This window comes from Canis lupus, chromosome 3, assembly GCF_003254725.2.
Source record: "Canis lupus dingo isolate Sandy chromosome 3, ASM325472v2, whole genome shotgun sequence".
NCBI lineage: Eukaryota > Metazoa > Chordata > Mammalia > Carnivora > Canidae > Canis > Canis lupus.
The window spans coordinates 57,280,459-57,301,051 of record NC_064245.1 but is presented as its reverse complement, the minus strand read 5'-3'; the positions used below and the strand labels follow the sequence as shown (position 1 = coordinate 57,301,051).

General features: G+C 53.2%; 1 protein-coding gene across 2 annotated transcripts in view; it reads right to left on the bottom strand.

Moving 5' to 3' along the window:
* The window catches only part of CTXND1 (cortexin domain containing 1), a 55,456-nt gene extending 42,363 nt beyond the window's left edge, over positions 1 to 13,093 (bottom strand). The window contains exon 1 of one of the 2 annotated variants that reach the window (XM_025437653.3): positions 12,972 to 13,093. The gene's annotated coding sequence lies outside the window, so the exon portion shown is untranslated. The remainder of the gene's footprint in view (positions 1 to 12,971) is intronic. The other variant, XM_035714245.2, reaches the window with a different exon arrangement.
* Positions 13,094 to 20,593: the final 7,500 nt, after the last annotated feature.

Here is a 20,593-nt window from a genome sequence, read left to right as displayed (position 1 = left end):
AACACAAGCAGCTCCCAGCAATGCACTCAGCTCTAATCGCTGTGTGCCGTGAAGAGGCCCCATGAAGACTCCCTTCTGGAAGTCCTGAGAACTTTCCAGACATCTGTTATGGGGAACAGGATTTTAGAAGCTAATTTGTTTCCCTGATTCATTGAATGGAGCTCTTTAAAATGCATCTGTTTACTGGAGACACTTTGTACAAGATATAAAAATCAGTGGCAAATGTCACATTTGAGTGAAAACAAATGCAATGAATAAAAGCTCAAGCAGCCGTGAACAAGGGATAGTATTTTCTCTGGAGCAGGCTGCATCGGGATGCTCCCGGGACATAGAGCAGTCCCCGGGACAAATCTGGCTCCCTCTGCCTCTTGGTCCTGCTATGTGCCAGGCCCTGAAGGCATGAGGGCAACCTGCCGGGGAGACGAGCCCACAGAGCGGAAAGACCTAAAGACAGCAAACGCCAGCCACTGTGCCCAGAACCCCCAAACCCACAGTGGGTGCTCACTGCACCCTCGCCAAGGCCTTGGGACGGGAGTCACGGGACCCGTGTTTGGACCTGGCCAGCAGCCCCAAGGAGGTGCAGGTGTGCGCTGACTGCTTGTCTCTGGGCAGCACACCCTTGAGCCAGGTGGTGCCCCCACCCTCTGCCCAGGTGCTGAGGGCAGGGGAGCCCCGTGGGGAGGGCTTCGCACCCACAGTCCCCAGACCGTGGGTCTGGGTGGAGGTGGGGCTTGGCAAGAAACCCAGTCCTGTTCTCTCAGCAGACTTCCTAAGGTCCTGGGTACTCGAGGCAGAGGGTGGTCTGTGCTCCTCCCCCTCCGCCTCCCTCCCTCCCTCCTGCTCTTCCTTTTCTCATATATGATGCTCCTATCACCCTGTTTATCAAAGACAATACGGGTTTTTCCCACTTCCAGACTTTGTTCACACAGACCCCTCTGCCTGGAGAGCCCAGTGCCCTTAGGAAACCCTTCAGGTCAAGTTCAAACATCACCCCCTCTAATCTGATCTGAAGACCCCCTTCAAGTGTGTGCTGTGCCCAAACATGGAAAGGCTTCAGCTGCGGGAGCCCATGTCCTCCTCCTTCTCCCCACTCTGAGGGCAAGGACCACCCTCCCACGTGCCACTGCTTCTGTCTGTGGAGAGTGGGTGCTCAGTGGATGTGCACGGTGAGGTCAGCTCCCCCCACTCTGCCTTCTGTGCTGGGAGAGGGCATGGGGACTGGGGGCTGGACGAGCCCTTGCACCTGTCAACACAGCGGGGACCCCCTCATCCCGACCCCCGGCCAGCTGCGGGTCCTCCACACCAGTCCGCCCCCCTCCACCCGCAGCAAAAGCAAAGCCAGGGAGTCTTGATGATCAGGGCGTTCAGACGTCCCCTGTGCCCGGCCCTGGAAGCCCAGTGAGCACAGCTGGGGCAGGAGAAGCAGAAACACCAAAGGCAATTTTCCCCACCTGCAGGTGAGGAACCCAGGCAGGCAAGAGGGTGCTAAAGCCTTTGCCCTGCATGGCTTCGGGGTCCAACACTTCCACGGCCGTGTCCCTGGGGGGTGGGCAGAGTGGGGACCAGTACTGGGGTTTTGCAGGAGGCTGGGGGACGCTGGGGGAGGCCTCCTGGCACAGGCCGAGTGCTCAGCCAGCCTGCCGCACGTCACCCCGAGGAGAGGCGGCCAGTGCGCTCCGACCACATCCGCGTCACTCAGGGACAGGAGGCAGGGAGGGGCCCAAAGGGTGCCCCTGCCCCGCAGACGTCCTTCACTCCCTGCTTTCGGATTAGGATCTCGTGGCACCCTGGACACTGAAGCCTGAGGACTCTCCTGGCCCACAGGGGGCTCCCATGAACCTGGGGACACAGAGCGTGAGGAAGCCTCAGTGACAAGGCCTCGGGGTCCCCGGAGCCTGAGGCAGGAGGGGGAGCCTGAGACATGGTCCCCTCGGGCTCCTCTTCACCAGAATAGCCCTGAATTGTCTGTCGTCTCAACTGGGCCTCATACTCCACCGGACAATGCCAGGGCAGTGTCTCCAAAGGTCACAAAGCGGCGGTCCTCCGGTAGATTTGGGTATGTTTGGCCTACAGAATGGTTTTCAGGTTAATTCTGTTTTAATCTTTAAAAATTGGCCGCTGGCAGATGTTACATATAATTCAGCGCTTCTGCTCTGGCAGGGCTGTCACATGGGCAGCACGGTGCCTACCTTTCTGTTTGGCAGCGTGTGCTGGAGCCCTGCAGCCCATGGCCCCTCAGATGGCTCGTGGGTACCATTCCCCCCGTCCTCACCGCTCCCTGCGTCACCTGCCCTGCCTCCGAGGGATCTGATTGTGCCATCACAGTCATGTGGCACCATGTTGCATGGAGAGGTCGGGAGCCTTGAACCGGTAGGAGATTTGATCTGGGGTCACACGAGCAGGGCTCTCATCTGCCAATCCTCGGATTTCCCTCCAGCACCTCCTCCTCACTCAGGAAGGACACTGTGCAAAGTGCACCTGCCCGTTTCCCGGGACCCACCACCAGAATGGATATGGGTCGGCAGGGCCAGCAAGGCTGGGCCCTGGGGGGACTCTAGGGTGGCCTACGTGGCCTGCTTGCCAGGAACTGTTGTAAGCTGTCCCAGCTGAATGCAAAGTCAGACTCCTCCAAGAGATGGTATGAAGACGCTTTACCAGCCAGCAGGTTCCCTGTGTCCACTGTCAGCTGGGCAAGCTTTCTGAGCAGACTCAGAGGCCCTGAAGGTCAGGCATGACCTTGGGGGCGAGAGGTGAGGGCTGGGAGTGGGCAGAAGTTTGCACTGGCAGGGCTCCTAGGGAGGTGGCCAGTGGCTGCAGCAAGTGCCCTGGACCAAAGGCTAGAGCTAGTTTCTCAGCTAGGGGGGGGTCCTGCCGGGTTGAGAGGCTCCAGGCTCTTTGGCATTAGCATATTTCTTTGCCACAAAATTCCAGCTGTAAAAGTGTCTCTCTCCTTGCTCCCCTCCCTGCATGGAGATAATGCCTCCCGACAGAGCACCAGGAAGATGTAGTCCAGAGCGCAGACCTGGGCTCAGCTCACACATCACTGGGGGCTTCTGTGCCTCCTCACATAAGCGGGCAGCGACCCCCGGCCCTCAGGGTGGACGGCGTCAGTGCAGAAGTGAACGTGGGGGAAGAGTCTCCACGCAAGTGGACTGAGCGGCGGTCTGCAGGCCTGCAATGCTCTGTGCCGCCTGGAGAGCCGGAAGGAGTGGGGTCCTGGGGTAGTCCAGCACTGTGCCCCAGGCACAGCTATCCTCACCCCTCAGCCACCTCTGGGTACCTCTGTGCAGACACTCCCACTTGGTCCCCAGCCAGTGCTCGCATTGGTCATCCAGGGTGTGGGAGGTGAGAGGGGCCATCCAGCCCCCCGTTATTAACTGCCCTTCCCTGTTGAATGTCCCTGAAAGTGTCAGCTTGTTTTCTGCTGAACTTAGAGCAATCTTCTCAGACTCTGCTAACATCATCTTTCCTCTGAACCCAGTAAGCAAGATTCAAATGAACAGATGAGGCCTGAGAATTTATGTGCACAGCCCCACTCTCAGGACAGTGGGGGATACGCTGGTGCAGGATGTGTCCAAATCATAGATGTTATAATCACCCTTTTATTATTCCTGAGAAACACGACCATAGGAGGGGCAACCCACACAGGGTCGACCGTGAGAGGTTGGGCCAGCAGATGCCCGGCCCCTCAGCTAGGATGCAGGCTGGGCGCAGCCAGACCCCACCCTCCCAGGAAGATGAGCAGCATAGAGAGAGGCCGCTAGTGCAGGAAGAGTGAAGGGTCGCCCGTGATGGAGACGGAGCAGGACTGTCTTCGGAGTCACTGCAGAAGGGCTCATCCTGGAGCGATACGGGCAGATAGGTCAGCAAGGACGGGGTAGCTTTGCACAGTTCTGGCCATCAGACGGACTGAATCATGCTGCCCTCTGCAGTCAGGGCAAGGGTGACACCAGGGATGGGAACTGCGTTCCTAACAGGTGCCCTGGTCCTGCTGCTGCCGCTGGGCTGCGAGCCCTGTGTGCTGGGTCTGTCCCACAGAGAAGGGCCAGTCCGGCTCCTATTATGATCAGACCTCTACACCTGCAGCTACACAGCAGCCTCCATGAACAGGGAGAGAGGGTAAGGATGGAGAACAGGGTTTTGAATCCCAGCCCAAATCCTGTTTGCGAGCAGTGTAGCCTGGGCTAAAAGTTTATTTAACCTGTGACTCAGTTTCCCAATGGGCAGAACAGGGTGATGACGAGCACACTAACCTCCCGGAGTCCAAGTGAGGGCTAGAGGCATGATTTCACGTGAACACAGAGATGCTGACAGCGCTCCAGCCGGTCTGGAGGGTGAACTGGCTCCAAGTTCAGCTGCTCCTTGCTGTCTGACCTAAGTCCTGTGGTCTGTAGCAGAAGCAGCCTGCTCCTCTGGAGATCTGTGACCATTGGCCTTGAGACTAAAGGACCAGATGTCCCCAGAAGACAACCTCAGATGCCTGCAAGTCCATTCAGGGTCATGTCCATGCACGACTAAACACTTGTGCACCTGCTTCGCCTGCATGCAGATCCCGCTTCCCATGCTTTCCCCTTCAACACCCTCCACTCTGCCTCGACAGGAAGATGCTTTTTGAGACAGGAGTCCCCCATATTCCCAGGTGGCTGGGTTCCTGAATAAAGCAAGCTTTCCTCTCCCATCATTGCTCGTCTCTTGAATACTGATTTTCAAGCGCCAAGCAGCTGAACCTGAGTTCAGAACCAGTTCTCTGGTGACAAGATGAAGGTCCAGCATCGGCTGCTGTGATTCTATCCCTTGGTGGAGAGGACCCTCACCGAGCACCTGGGGGTCAGGTCCTGGGCATCAAGGCCCTTCTAGGTTTTGACCCCAACCAGCCTCCTGCTGCCTGTGGTATCCCTGGTCCCCCCCAAACTGAAATACACCCCGTTCCTGAGCAGGCTGCTGTGATTTATTCACAAAGCACCATCATTGCTTATGAATCTAGAGGATGACTGGGCTCAGCTGGGTGCTTCTCACTGGGGGCTTTGTCCGAGGGCACAGAGGCTCAAGGGTTGCAGAGAGGGTCCCAAGAGAGACCACCCCCAGCTGTGCCAGGCACAAAGTGTCACTTCACCCCACTGTATTCACTGAGCTGGCCCCAGACCCCAGCAGGGCTCAGGGGGAGGGGCTACGGATGCACCTGTTGTGGGGCAAGAAGGACTGGGGAGTCTGGAGGCACATTTAAAGCCACCCCGAAAAAAAATAATCAAAAAAAATAAAGCCACCCCGAGGCTCTATGCCTTCTTCCCCACCCCCTCTGCCACCTGTTCTACCTGAAATGACACCTGCCCGCCATCCAAAGCCCTCCGAATGCTCCTTCCCCCATGCTGCAGAGTCTCCTGTGTTTGTGACCACGATTCACAATTCACAGGGTTTCACCCTTACAGATCCCACTGAGGCAGACAAGCAAATAGCGACGCCAGCAAAGGTATGCGCATGGGGGGTGGGAAGCAGAAGCTGCAGGGACCTCGAAAAGGTTCCTTCTGTGCCTGGCCTGGTAGGCAGTGGTTGTTCCCTTCTGCTATATTTTTCAGTATTTCCCCAAACTTCTATAAAGCCGTCTATAACTTGAATCATCAGAAAAATATTTTGCCGGAAAAAGTACCTTTAAAAATAGATGATAAACGTTTCTTGCCCTGAATCCAAAGCCCTGGGCTACTAAGCTATCAGACTCTTTGTCCTCCAAAGAAGCAAACTGTCTCTAATTCCAAAGTCCACTCTCTATTATAAAGGGGACAAAATACCACGTGACAGATCAAAGGCAAACAGAAAGAGTCTTTCTGGTGCACGGACGGAAATTGGAGCAATCCCGGGCTTCTGTTCGTGACTCAGTGATGGTTAAAAGATGCAATGGCATTACACCTAGAAGCAGGTTTCTTTCCGTACTCGGGCTTCTCCATGGTTGTGCAGGGCTGGCCTGGACATCGAGGCTTTGGCCGCGGCAGCGCTGACGGCCGACTGAGTCGTGACTTCTGTGGCAAACAGGAAATGATGAGCTGAAGCCCATTGGGGGAGTTAATGTGCATCTCTTTGGAGCCCCACGGAGAAAAAGAGCCCACAGGGGACATCCAGGGATTCATGGTGTAAACCCTGCAAGTATGCACACTATGCTGATTTCTCCACCCAGGCCCAGTGATGCTCAACCTGCAGACTCTAAAATCCAGTGTGTCTAGGGACGCCTGGGTGGCTCAGCGGGTGAGCGTCTGCCTTTGGCTCGGGTCATGATCCCAGGGTCCTGGGATTGAGTCCCACATCAGGCTCCCCTCACAGTGCCTGCTTCTCCCTCTGCCTGTGTCTCTGCCTCTCTCTCTGTGTCTCTCAGGAATAAATAAATACAATCTTTAAAAATAAATAAAATCCTGTGTGCCTCATAATGTCTGACAGAGCTCGTTACAAATGTGCACTGCTAGCTTCATGCTGGGGAGTCCTGGGTCAGGGGTTTCAGGCTGGGTCAGGGGTTTCCTGAATCTGCACTTTATAACAAGCTTCCGGAGAATTCTTGCAACATAAGCTCTGCTCTCATCATCAGAGTCAACGTAAGCTCCGCTCTTATCATCAGAGTCAGACTCTCCAGACCTGCTGCATGACCAGCACAGTGCTCACTACTTGTACCTAGTCTCTGTGGGTTCTTCCTGCAGGTTAGAGTCCATACTCATACCTCCACCTGCCCCTGAGAAAACGGTGGCATGGAGCAGGGGAGGCATGGTTCTCCTTGGTCCTGTGGCTGTGAGTTGTGGAGTCAAGATCTGGAAGCAGGTCAGGGGAGCCTGTTAAGCGGAGGCCCTTGTGTTCCCCCAGGGGAATATCTCCACGGTTCCATAATCTGTGAATCCAACCAGCTGAGGTACTGATTACTGGGTCACTATCTCTACTGCCTTCCAGCATCTGGCTACATTCCACATGCGGGGAGACCTCTCCTTACCCCCACCACCTCTGCTTCTGAAATGCCTGCCAGAGGGGTTTCTTTTGTCTTCTGAGCAGCCAAAGGTTCTCTCCTTGGAGTCCAGGTGGGGACACCTGCTCCGAAGCAGGGCGGCCCTCGGGGTGGGTGGGGGGTGCCACGGTAAGAAAGAAATCAGTTCTTCTGGTCAGTGGTCTGGCCCTTGAGACAGTGCAAAGCCACTCTCCCCACAGTAACATAGACACCCAGTATCTAAGGAGCATTCTCAGAAATCAGAGTAATTGCTGAACACAAAGGCAATTTCAGGAGAGTCAGATGTCACTGGGCATGCATACTGATGAAGGGTAATGTCCTTGTTCCCCTGGAGATATGGCCTCTGGATGAGGCAGGATTTTCAAAACTCAGTTTGCCAAAAGTGGCAACATTTCTCTATTCTTCTGGAGATACTGAGAGTGAATGTAGCAGCGTTTTACCCAGGGTCCAGAGAAGGGGGACACTCTCTGTGGGCTGCCACTGGGACCCAGGTCACCTGCTGGGACTTGAGTCCAGATGTCTATCTGTCCGGCCCCCTGACCCCCTGGAGGGCACCTCTCTCAGGGATCGGTTTGTAAGAAGCAAGGGGAACGACTGCTTCCAAGAAGAGAGGAGGTCATATTGGAAGCTGAACAGCCACCCTTTTGATGGAGGTTTGGATGGCAAGTCCCTCCGTGCCTTCCAGGGACCCCATGCATGGGGCCTCAGGGCTGTGCCAGCCTGGACTGCACCCTGTCAGCTACAAACAGGCCAAGTTTAAGTGCTATTCCATCAGATGTTGTCAGATGTTGTTGCAGACATAATGGTGTCCCCTGCCTTCCAAATTCATACTCAAATCCTAACACCGGTATCTTGGAATGTGGCTGTATTTGGAGAATCCAGTCTCCAAAAGTATTTGATCTTTTACTTTCTTTTTAAGCAGGTTCCACACCCAGCATACAGCCTAATGCGGGGCTTGATCTCATGACCCTGAGATAAAGATCTGAGCCGAGATCAAGAGTCGGATGCTTAATGCACTGAGCCACCTGGGTGCCCCTGGAGAAAGGTCTTTTAAAGAGGTGATCAGGGTAAAATGAAGTCAGATGGATGGGCTCTAGCCTGATACAACTGGCTGGAGTCCTTAAAAGAGGAGGTGAGGACACAGACATGCACAGAGGAGGGATCATGTAAGGACAGGGGGAGCAGAGCCCAAGGTGGGCAGAGGAGCAGCGCTGCATCACGCTCACCCGGCAGCACACAACTCAGAGTCTGCGCTCCATCCTGGTGAGTGTGGGGTGCGCCGGGCTACAGGGGTAGTCTGTGTTCACACCCCTATGGCTACCGGAGGGGCAGAGGGGAAAGGTGACCATCGCCTTCCTCCTCACAGTCTCATCATCTACAGACCCAACTAAATGCCATTTCATGAGCAGACTCCAGGCAATGGTCGAGAAGGATCCCGAGGCCCCACTCTGGCTCTGTGGGAAAGAATGTCATGATTGATTAGCAAAGTCTGCTCTGGGCAAGGGAAGGAGGCATGACAGATGTGTGCCATAAATTTGCAGCCTTCTAGAACACAGGGAGCTCCACTCGAGCCAAGGAGAAGTCAGGGTAGCCAGAGGGAGCTGGGTATGATTTAAAGGACATGCAGTTCCAGGCCACTTACTGGCCACCAAGGCCCATCACTGGATGACAAACAGATGTCATCATGACCACTACCTCTGGTCAACTCACCGTGGCCACCTGAGCATGAAAACATACGTCCCTGTTTATGTCCATGAGGAGAACATTATAATTCAATTCCCACTGTCTCCATGGGCCTGGATTGCAGGAGTGCTGGCAGGACTCCCTGTCCCTCTGACCTCCTTGCATTCTCAAGGGTAGACTCAGGGCCCTCTACCATCACATCATCCCAAGGACATAGATGAAATGCCAGTTTGGGGCCCATGGGTTTATGGGTTACATGGGGCCAGGGGACAGGAGATGGATTGTTAAGAAGGAAGACAGATGACTGAAGGCTTGGCCTCCCTCCCTGGGGCATGTGTACACTGAGTGGGTGGCAGTGCGGTCCAGTGGTCAAGGTCACTGCCTCCAGAGTGGTGTTGGTGCTGGGCTTCTCCTCTCCCTCCCTGCTTCCTTTATTGGTTGGGGAGGGGCAGAGTCAGAGGGAGAGAGAGAATCCTAAGCCGGCTCCATGCCCAGCACAGAGCCTGACACAGGGCTGCATCTCAGGACTCTGAGATCACGACCTGAGGCAAAATCAAAAGTTGCAGATGCTTAACCAACTGAGCCACCCCGGGCTGCCTTGCTTTATATTAAGAAAGATAAATTATGGAGTGGAACAAAACAATTTTTAAATTTTTAATTAAATTAACAAAATTTTTAAACATAAAAATAGAATGTAGTCCTATATACCAAAAATGAAATATGTGCCTTGAGACCCTTTACTGAGGGCTTTGTTGGGGGCACACTCCTTTGGGGGTCATTGGTGGTTTTCAGTGGGGAAGTAGAAGAAGCTCTGGTCTAAGTGGGTACGTGCTGTGTCCTCCCTCCATCGGTACCCATCCTTGCCACGGGAATGGTGATGGAGAGGGCCAGGGAGCACCTGCTCTGCTTTCAGCCTGGACTCAAGCAAGAGGGAACAGCAGTCCTGGGCTGTGCCCAGGAAGGGCAGGACCACAGGGGCTTGAGGCTGAGCTGCAGGTGTACTTGGGGGTGCCTGCTCATGTAGAAGCCCCTCTGTGCCACCCAGGCCTCAGCAAAACATGCTCAGGCCATAGGTGGAGGGCTGGGGATTTGGGGATTAGGAATCCCAACCTGATCTCTTCCCATCGAGGACAGTGTCCTTTTACATTGCCCTTGAAATGAGTTCCCTGAGGAGGCTCTGCCTGGAAGGGCTTGGAAGGTCCTTAACATGGGGGCACAGCAAGGACCCCTCCAGAAACTTGCAGCCATTGAGGGACATGTTCAAGAACATGCAGAGGAGTCTCCCCTGAGCTCTGAGGTCCACGGTGACACAGGGCGGACCACGGGAGGGAAGGTTCACAAGGCTTCTTTTATAAAACACCTGCAATGTGATAGGCTCACATCCGTCGTCACCGATGAGTCCCCACAACAACCCAGCAAAGAAGGCAACCATTCCCTAAGGTGACAAATGGGAAGACCGAGTCTCAGATGGAGTCCGAAGCTTCCGTGCAGCAGCCCATTACAACAGAGACCCAGCAGAGATGGACTGCGTCTGCAGCCTCTGTACGCATTAACGGATTTAATGTCACCCTCACAGCTGGCATCACAGCTCAGCGCAGATATACTTTTGGTGTGTTGAGCGCTGACTCTAAATCAGGGATGCCTCCTCTGAGCAGCCTCCTGAGACAGGTACAGCACAGGTGAGAAGAACCCAGGCTTGGAAATCAGATGAGCCCTCCGCCCCAGGAACGCTAGCTCTCCTTCCCTGAACCGACCTCGGGGACACTGCGTTGCTTCTCTGCTCACAGGAAAACAAGGATGATAACTGTCGTCTGGGGAATTAGGCAGCAGCATCCACAAAGCGCTTCAGATGAAACTAACTTTCAGGTACTGGTTCTCCTTAGTTTTACGACTGAGAGACTGATGCTCAAAAGGCAACTGGCTTACAGTTACCCGGCCAGGGCAGAGCCAGGAGCAAATGCTGCCCTGTTGGCCGCAAGCGTCAGGATTCTTTCTCCCCCACAAACCGGAGAAGTGAGGTTCACAGGGCTGATCCTGAGTTGTCAGGGAACATCTGGATGCCCATTAGCCAGCTCTCTGATTGTAGGAAGCACGTAACGTGCTTCAGCAGTATTTTCTTCCAACACCATTATTTTCACCCTCAGTTGAAAATCCTGTCACTTCTAACGCTTTCCTGTGAACCTCAGTTATCTAAAGAATTCACCGACATGGACCCATTCCAGAGCCTTCCACGCCAAAATTCAGAGCCATTACGGTCTTCCTCCATATCAGAATTTATTAGAAGCTTTAGCCTTAGAATCTTGGAACCTTGTCAATTTTATAAACGCTGTTCTTTCTATCATGGCTGGACAGGAGGATTTAAGGACACTTTCCTTGATACCACTTCATTTTCCACTTAAATCGTGGAAACACTGTGGAACTTGAGAGATACTGTGCACAAACTACCCCAGGACGGCAGCTTCTGAGAGCTAGGGTAATCTGGTAGTGTAAATATTTGTTGGAGAAAGATTAACTAGCAAGGCAGTGTATTCAGAACGGCTGCCTCTCTCATTAGCCCAGGAAGGAAGTAAACTGGAAGGCTGAGCAGTTCTCTACATCTCAGCTTATAAGCAGTCATTGGACATCTGGACAAACTACCTGTTTTTAAAGGCTAATTCAGGTTTGTACGATTGAAAAAAAAATTCTCTATTTCGCCATAACCTCGTTTAACGTAAATTTGCATTTTAAATATCTAACGGCCAAAAGTTTGCTATAATTTTCCAAATTCATTTGAATTCAGAGACACATTACACTTGATGCATTCGTTGCTGGCATGTTGTTGTTTATCAATAATAAATATAGCCAATAATGATTGGGGAATTAATCATTCAAGACAAGAGCATTTAATGCAAAAATTACATTGAATAAATGAACAGCTTACCCTCAATTTCTCTTATGGATAATGTGAAGTTACTGGTTTCGGAGCAGTTTTCCAGAAATAACTGTTTGCTGGCAAAGCTTCCCTCCCAGTGGGTCCTCAAAGCTGGTCTTATGCTGAGCCATCCTTGAAAATGGAACCTTCACCCAACTCCAATTTGTAAGTCACATCTACAGCCCTTGGGTGTTTGGCTTTATTCTGAGGTTTGCAAGGACCACACGTCAGGTTACTACAATTCCTCTCCAGGGGAGCCTCTGGTCGCAGAAGGACTCACAGGGGACTTGAACCCCCCAGCTGCTAGACACAGACCCCCTCATCCACTGGACACAGATTTGACATCAAGGAGTAAGACGGCATTGCGGTGCCAAGCCAGGTACTCCTCTGGCTGGAATCCGGGGAAGCTCCGGGAGACCCACAAAAGGATTCAGAGGCCCCTGCAAGCTGCTGCAGACCCGGCTTAGAGCAGAACCTTTTCCCAGTGAGGGCAGCCTGCAAGCCCTGCCTGGGACTCATTTCTGGGTCCAAGGCCACATTGCGACCTTACTGAGAATCTAGTGAGAAGGTGTATCACCATGGTCTCCCAACAGGCTTTCCCTTCCAGAACTTTCCCCGTGGAGACAGACACTCATAGAATTCAGTTCCATAATACAGTCCCCAAACATCTCCCAGAGGCATTCTCAACACCGAAACGGAGGGGAAAGGATGGGAAAGATTGCAGTAAGGCTTTTCGCTGGAGATCAGAACAAAACCCAACTGAGACTTGACATTTTGGAAAGGCGGCCACCAGCAGAACTTCTCCCAGAAGTTACACGATTGTGACCTTCATCCCCTCCCCTGTTACGATCAGCCACAGAAGGGGTGGATTTCAGGCACTGAACTTGTCGAGAAGGAATTTCTAACTTCGATTCAGTTTCCAGTTGCACCCCCTCCACACCCGGGGACAGAGGGCCGGGTCCCCCACCCGGTGCCGAGGGGCGGCTGGGTTGGGGTGGGTGGCCGCACCCCCTCTGGAGTCTGGAGCCCGCAGCACCCCATGCCCCGGGCTCGCCCTCCGCGCAGCCTCCCCGCGCCCCCGGGGCTCGCCCTCCCCGCAGCCTCCCCGCGCCCCCGGGGCTCGCCCTCCGCGCAGCCTCCCCGCGCCCCCGGGGTCGCCCTCCCCGCAGCCTCCCCGCGCCCCCGGGGCTCGCCCTCCGCGCAGCCTCCCCGCGCCCCCGGGGCTCGCCCTCCCCGCAGCCTCCCCGCGCCCCCGGGGCTCGCCCTCCGCGCAGCCGCCCCGCAGCCTCGCCGAGCCCCCGGGGCGCAGAGGCTGGGGGGGTCCGTGCTCCCCGCGGGCAGCGCGCGTGGACCCCGCGGGGCTGCCGGGCACCCGGTGACGCGCGGAGCCGCGGCGCTCCTTACCTGGCGAGGCCGTCCCGTGCGCTCGCGGGTCCCGGGCGGCGGGGCTGGGGCGCGGGGCGCAGCGCAGGCCCGGCTCGGCGGGGAGGGCGGCTGCGGCTGAGTCAGCGCCCCGGAGGTGCGGGCGAGCCCGGCCCGGCGGCCGACAGGGGCTGAGCGCGGAGTCGCGGCCGCCCCGGCATTTTAAAGGCGAGGCAGCTGGATGCGGTTCAAGCGGAAGCGCAGGGCGAAACTTCACCGCGGCCGGCGCGGGGAGGGGGCGCTGGCGGGGACGGAGGGGGGCCCCGGAGAGGCTCGGGAAGGGAATGTGGGGAGGAGGAGGCAGGGAGGGGAGAGGGCGGCGGGCGCCGGGCGCGGGGGTGCGGGGCGGGGCGGGGCGGCGCGGCGGGTCCCCCGCGGGCGCGCAGCCTAACGGGCGCTTCTGCGGGCTCCTGGGACGCGCTGCCTCCGGAGGTTCCCCAGACAGGGTCGCGGGGCCTCTCCTGCATTATGCTTAATAGCGACACGTTTCCATCGAAGTTGGGAGCGAGACCGGGGCGGTTTGCAAAGTCCAGGCAATGCAATTAGACCAGAGAAGAAAGATGGTGTGAAAACCTTACCAGGTTTGCCTTTGTAAAGCCAAAACCAAATTTTTTTTAATTGGCTTTTTTAAAATTGGAAAACAGGGGAAACGATTGCTATTTGCAGTGTCTGTACTGGTCCAGCTGGAGAATCCAAACTGGAGATGGAAATAGTAGCCTTTTCAATGAACTGGCCCATTGTCCGACAACAGACCAGATGAGCCATATTCTTGGGCACTTATTAACCAGTTGGAAATGGAAATGAAGAATCCCATTGATAACAAAACCACAAATAGCGGGGAATATAAGCATAGAAGGGAATATGTTCTACTTTGTAAAAACAAAAACAAAAACACCTGCTCTTTACTGAGGTGTTAGGTTGGATCTGTTAGGACACAATCCTTATTCTTGGACAAGAAGCAGTGAATGTTGTAACCCTATTACATCCTCTTGGTAAATTCAATACAATCTCCATCAAATTCCATGTGGAATTTTCTTTTCGACTTGATGTAATGATTCTAGGTCTCGTGTGGAAGAATAAAGAGAGGAGTCAACAAAAGGTTGATAAAGAAGAGGAGGATGAGGGAAAGCAGCCCTGAGGGATTTTATAATGAAAGAACGTGCCTGCACGAATGAATGAATAGAACAGCCTCTGCTGAAGAAAGTGCTTCCCAGGTACGAGCGCGTGTGGTGCCTCACAATCCTACGATGCAGATATGAATCTTGCTGTCACTTTCAGATAAGGACATGCAGGCCCCATGGAATAAATATCACACCTAAAGTCACACAGGGATTTGAGGCCGGCACTCTGCCTCCAGAGCCTTTGCATCTGTGCTAACCCTCGTCACACAGCACTGCCTTTCTCACAAAGCAGCGTAATTAAAACAGCATGTCACTGGCCAGCAGATGAGTTTGGTGCAGAAGGACGAAAAGACCAAAATCAGGAGTACAGGAGAAACTGGTATTTAAGAGGCCACTTCAAGCTGATAGAATAGTTGAATGTTTCAAAAAACAAAGTTGGCATAACTAGATAGTACGTAGTAGGGGCTGAGTTTCTACCTGGTTCTCTAGAGCAAAATAAATTCCAAAATCCAACAAAAGGTGAATACAGGAAAGTGAAGTTATAAAGCAATAAGGTGGATATATAGGTGAATATTTATCCTAAAGCTTCCTGGTGAGAGGTGGGAACATTTCCAAATATATCACAAAACCATAAAGGAAAACACTAATAGATGGGATTATAAAATATACACACACCCAGTTAAATGTGAATTTCAGGTAGACAACAAATGATTTTTTAGTATAAGTATGTTCCATTCATTGTTTATCTGATAGTCAAGTTAAACCAGATGTCCAGTATTTTATCTGCTACCCCTAATATTACAGAAACATTTGAAGGCAGAAAATTCACAAAGATCTCTTATAATCATTATACAAAGATGACCACCCTGATAGAGCAAGAAATAAAAGAAATAAGCAGTCAACTCACAAAAGAAGAAAACACTAAAGTCCAAAATATAGAACAAAGCAATCATCTTGCTGCAACCAAGAAACTCAGAAAGCTCTACTTTTACCTACTAGGCTGCAAATTTTAAGATACTGACAAAGTTCAGTGCTGGTGTGGGGCTTGGGGAAAATAGACATTCTCTCTCACTGTTGATGAAAAGGTCAGTTAGCATAGTGTTTCCAGAAAGCAGTTTGAGAACAAATACCTAATTGAGTTCTTTATGTGCTTAGGAATAAACCAAGCAAATCCACCTTGAAGAATTTTTTTTTAATATTTTTTTAATTTTTATTTATTTATGATAGTCACAGAGAGAGAAAGAGAGGCAGAGACACAGGCAGAGAGAAGCAGGCTCCATGCACCAGGAGCCCGATGTGGGAATCGATCCCGGGTCTCCAGGATCGCGCCCTGGGCCAAAGGCAGGCGCCAAACCGCTGCGCCACCCAGGGATCCCCACCTTGAAGAATTTATTGAAAGATAATATTGCAAGTGAGCAAAATGCATAAAGCGGATGCTTCTTGCTTTCCATAAATAAAATATAATTGTTAAAAGTTGGTAGTGAGCTAAATGTCTATACATGGGGGGAGGTTAATTAAATAGTAACAACATGTGTTGAGACTTTACTGTGATGCAGGCATTGTTCTAAGCACCTCCTGTATACTCACTTGTTTAATCCTCAAAAACAAAACAAATCCTTCATACTCCCCACGCCCCAGCTCCCCTGAGTGGAAGGTACTGTCAGCATTTCCATCTTACAGAAGGGAAAAGAGGACAGGGAGGGGAGGCGACTCTCCCAGGGTCCCACAGCTGGAAAGGGACTTCAACGGAGCAGATTATGTTCAGCCACCACGGGATCAGCTCTTGTGCCATGTGGTGTAATTAGGGGACTCTCTGGGATGGCATGCCAGATGACTCCATTCATAGGATGGAAAGCTATATGGTCGCTAAAAATGACAACACGGCTTATACGTGTTGGCACAGAAAAAGTTCATGACATGGTGTTAAGTGAGAAAGGAAGTTTCCAAAAATACAGTGCTGTGGACTGAAGGTCTGTGTCTCCCCCAAAATTCATATGTTGAAACCCAATCCATCAGGTGAGGGTATTAAAAGGTGAGGCCTCTGGAAGGGGATCAGGTCAGGAGGGTAGAGCCCTCCTGAATGAGATAAGCACCCTTACAAGAAGGACCCCAGAGAGCTCTGTTGCCCTCCTGAGGACACATGGACAATAGGGCACATCTGTGAGCCAGGAAGGGGGGCCCTCCCCAGACACAGAATTTGCCTGCATGTTGATCTTGGACGTTATAGCCTCCAGAACAGCAAGAAATAAGTTTCTATTGTTTATAAGCCCCCTGGTTTATGGAATTCTGTTGTATTGCTTGAACAAACAATGACCCATTTATGTAAAATCGAAAATATTTGTATGCAGCTGTATGTGAACATAGGGATAAGTTTGGATGAATAGTCACTAATATATTAACAGGCTCTCTTTCTGACTGACGGGAGTTCAGATGATTTCTTACTTTCTTCTTTATACTTTCCCAAATGACTCAGATTTTTAAATGATGAACACATATCATTGAAATACCCAGGAAAAAAAAAACCCGAGAAAATAACATCTTCCCATTTTATGATTCAGTTCTTCAGGATCATGATGCTCTAGATTTCTCCCAAGCTTTTCCCTCTGAATTCGGGGAGCTCAGATCCCTGGCTGAGGACTCAGTTCTCCACCCAGGCGAGTCCCAGGCATCCCTCCCACCTCCTGCCTGCCTCCTCGTGAGCAAGGAGGACAGTGCCCGGGACCTCGGACCTCTCAGGTGGAGTCCAGGCGCTCTTACAAAGGCCCCGGAGGACCCGGGGGAAGCACTACCCACGGGCTGGCCCCGTGTCTCAGCTGTACAGGATGCGTAAGTTAGGGCCATGGTTGCCAAGGACGGAAACCAATGGAAACTAGCTTAAGAAATAAGGCAACGTTCCCTGGAAGGGTTGGGCAATCCCAGCATCCAGGCAGAGGAGGACGCCAGGGCCGGGTGAGGCCCGAGTTGCGCGTGAGCCTTCAGAGCCGCTGGGGACGCTGGACCCGCACCTGACACCTCCCTCTGCGTCTCCCTGGGCCTCTGCTTCCTCTCCTCCTCCATCCACAGAAACATGGCAGCCTCCCGAGCCTTATGTAACAGCTTTGGTCACCCAAAGAGATTAATTTTCTTGCTACTTAGTTTTAAAATCTCCGAGTCAGGGATCCCTGGGTGGCGCAGCGGTTTGGCACCTGCCTTTGGCCCAGAGCGCGATCCTGGAGACCCGGGATCGAATCCCACGTCGGGCTCCCGGTGCATGGAGCCTGCTTCTCCCTCTGCCTGTGTCTCTGCCTCTCTCTCTCTCTCTCTCTCTCTCTCTCTGTGTGACTATCATAAATAAATAAAAATTAAAAAAAATAAAAAAATAAAAAATAAAATAAAATCTCCAAGTCAGGGCTTCATTAACTCAGCTTGGTGCAAATGTGCGTGCCGTGCATCCATTGCGGATGGGCTGTGGCTCGGCTCCAGGTCAGGGATCCCGTGTGGGACCCAGGCTGAAGAAGCAGCTTGTATATGGAGCGTTTGGGTCTAGTGGCAGAGAGGAAGCGAGTACAGCCAGTCTTGGGTTGGCTCTTAGCCTGCTGCCAGACCAGATCGCATGGCCGAGCCCAGCGTCCCTGGGGAGGAAGTCAGAGCAGCAACACCACCTCCCACAGCCAGCGCGTGGTGGGAAGGGGTCGTAGCAGAATATGGCACTGGGGACCGCAACCCTTGGATGGGATAGATGGTGGTGCCATGTTCTGATACATCCCCATCCAAGGAAAATGACACAGGGCCATGAAACAGACAGTTGCAGCCTTACCCCAACGGTCATTACATTAGGACCGTGTGAGGCTGGACAGGGGCTAGGTGGCCCCTGGGGCACTTGGGTGCACGGGAAGATACAAGAGCCCACAAGTTGCTTCTTAAGTCATTGGTAGCTTGAAATCACCTGTAAGGTTTTCAGCACTGCGCTCAGGAGGCCACGTCCTGGAGAGCGGCGGGGCACTTTGAGCCCTGGCACGGGCTGCGGAAGGGCGAGCCGGTCAGTCTCCAGGTTCCTGGGTCCAGTCCACCATGGCCTTCCCTTGGGGCCCCAGGGGAGCACATCAGGAGAGGCCAACTCTGCCGTGTGTAGGGAGGTGTCGCAGCAGCTTCCACTCCCTTTCAAGCCAGCAATCATTTTTAAACATTTTTATTTGTTTTTTAAGAGAGAGAGCATGGTGCCTGTGGGGGAGTGGGTAGTGGCAAGCGGGGACAAGGGGAATGGGAAGGAGAATCTCAAGCAGACTCCATAGTGCAGAGCTGGGTGCAGGGCTTGATCCCAGGACTCTGAGATCATGACCTGAGCTGAAGCCAGGGGTCAGCCGCTCAACCCACTGAGCTACCCAGACACCCCAAACCTAACAGTCATTTTTAAGGTTCTTTAACTCTCCATTTACAACTCCTAGTTAATTAACTTGCCTCTGTCTATAAAATACCTGAATGAACGTTTCGTCAACTCCTCCGAACAGCAGCCAGAGACCCTTTAAAACCTACTTCTGCTTTGCACAGAAATCTCCGGTGGTTTTCCATTTCACTCAGAGCGAAATCCAAGGTCTTTTGATGACTGACAAGCGCTAGATCACCTGGTCCCTCTGCGGCCTCCTTTCCGACCTCCATCCCCCCTGCCTCTCCAGCCCAGCAGCTAGCGGGCTCCCCCGGCATCCCCAGTCATTCCTGTCCCTGGGCCTTTGTGCTTTCTGCTCTTTCTCCTGGGACTGCTCTTCCACCGGAGATGGACAAGATTAGCTCTCTCTCCTTCCTTGGCTCAAACATCAGATCAGGTAACTTCCATGATCATTCTGAGCAAAAGGGAAACTCTGTCCCTTTCACTCTGTCTCAGCTCCCTTGCTTTTCGTGTTTGTATTATTCACCTCCACGGCCAGAGTGCACGCTTACTGGTGTTTCTGTGGTCTCTCTCCCATAGAGTCCCCATCCGTGAGGGCAGGGCTTTGTTTTGTCACATCCTGTGTCTTTAACAATTGGCCCAAGCTGAGGACATGGGCGCTCAGATGGGTTGCCTGGTGGAAGGGAGCCTGCTGCCTCACCAAGGATGCGAGAGCCGCAGCCTGGCCTGCTGGAGGCAGGGCACTGGCTCCTGTGGGGTCTGCCAGTGAAGGCTCAGTTGGGAGCTTCAACTTGATTGGCCTTGTCCCAGCCCTGGGCAGGGCTCATTGCCTTGCAGACTCAGAAGGAGGAGACCCCCAAAGACCCTCAGAAAAGCCCTCGGGGGCCAGCTCAGGAGCAGGTTGGACAGGACACACTAGACAGGGTTCTGCACTTGACCTCGGGCCAGCCCCTCTCTCTTTGGGGCTTCCTTTTCTCCATCAGATCAGAGTGTGTGGTGCTCTGAGCTCCCTGTCTGCTCTGGCATTCCCTGTTTCATCCCTGGATGGGCTGAGGAGGCAGCTTTTGAGGGAAAGCTTTTTGGAAAATCCCCAGCTGTTGGCTGTTGTCTGCATCGTGGTGCTGTGGATGCTTTGCTCTGGGCTCCCTGCCTCTGCTGGATGACACAGCACGGCCGTGGGTCAGCTCATCCTTCTCCTCCTCTCACCCTGTGCCTCCGGGCCAGGACTTCCAGGCTGATTCGTGGTCTCGGTGAACTGGAAAGGCAGCATGGGGCAGACTTTAGTGACAGCCCATCCCTCCTCTCTGCATTTTGGGGAAGGCTGATGGATGGCCTAGTCCTGATAGAAGAGGCTCAAAGGAAGGAGATGGTGTCTGCCAGCTGGAACAGCTCAGGGGGTACAGAGCCCATTTTCATACAGCGTCTGTACTGCTAATCCCACTTACAGGCAGGCAGGACAGAGCAGGTAGGAAATGATGCAGGCAGGGAAACTGAGGACGGAGAGGTGATACAGCTGGTCCAGAGTCCTGAAACATCAGGCCCAAATCCCAGAACTAGAAGCCAAGTCACCTGAGTCTTTGTTTGATACAGTTTCTTCCACTTCCAATTGCCTGCCCTGGCACAGTGTCACATTGTCACACTCTTGAAATTGTTGCTGAGTGGCCAAGTGGCACCAGAGCTTGTGGCCTATGGCCTGTGGGCTGTGGGGGCTGGCCATCTCTGCTTCCATGAGGTCCCAGGAGATCCCAGCACTGGCAGCCCTGCAGGGTCTGATCCCTCTGGGCTCTGTGTCATTCAGCATCATCCAGAGAGCGCCTAATCACTGGGCTCTCCCCTGTCAGCTCAGAATGGGGGAGAGTGTGTAGAGTGAGGTCTGCTGAGACGTGCTGTTAAGATGGACCTGCTACAGGGAAGGTTCAAGCTGGTGGCGCCCACAGGAGCCACGATGCTGCAGAGCCCTACTCGACTGAGGACCCTGCTCCCCTCTTGCCAGAGCCTGGCATTACTCCTCCTCCTTTGGCCTCCACAGCTCAATCTGATCTCCTGGGCCTTCTCTTGGAGTGGGGCTGACCTTCCAGCTTCCCTTTAGAGACAAGCCTACTTTTAAGGGGCTTCCTCTG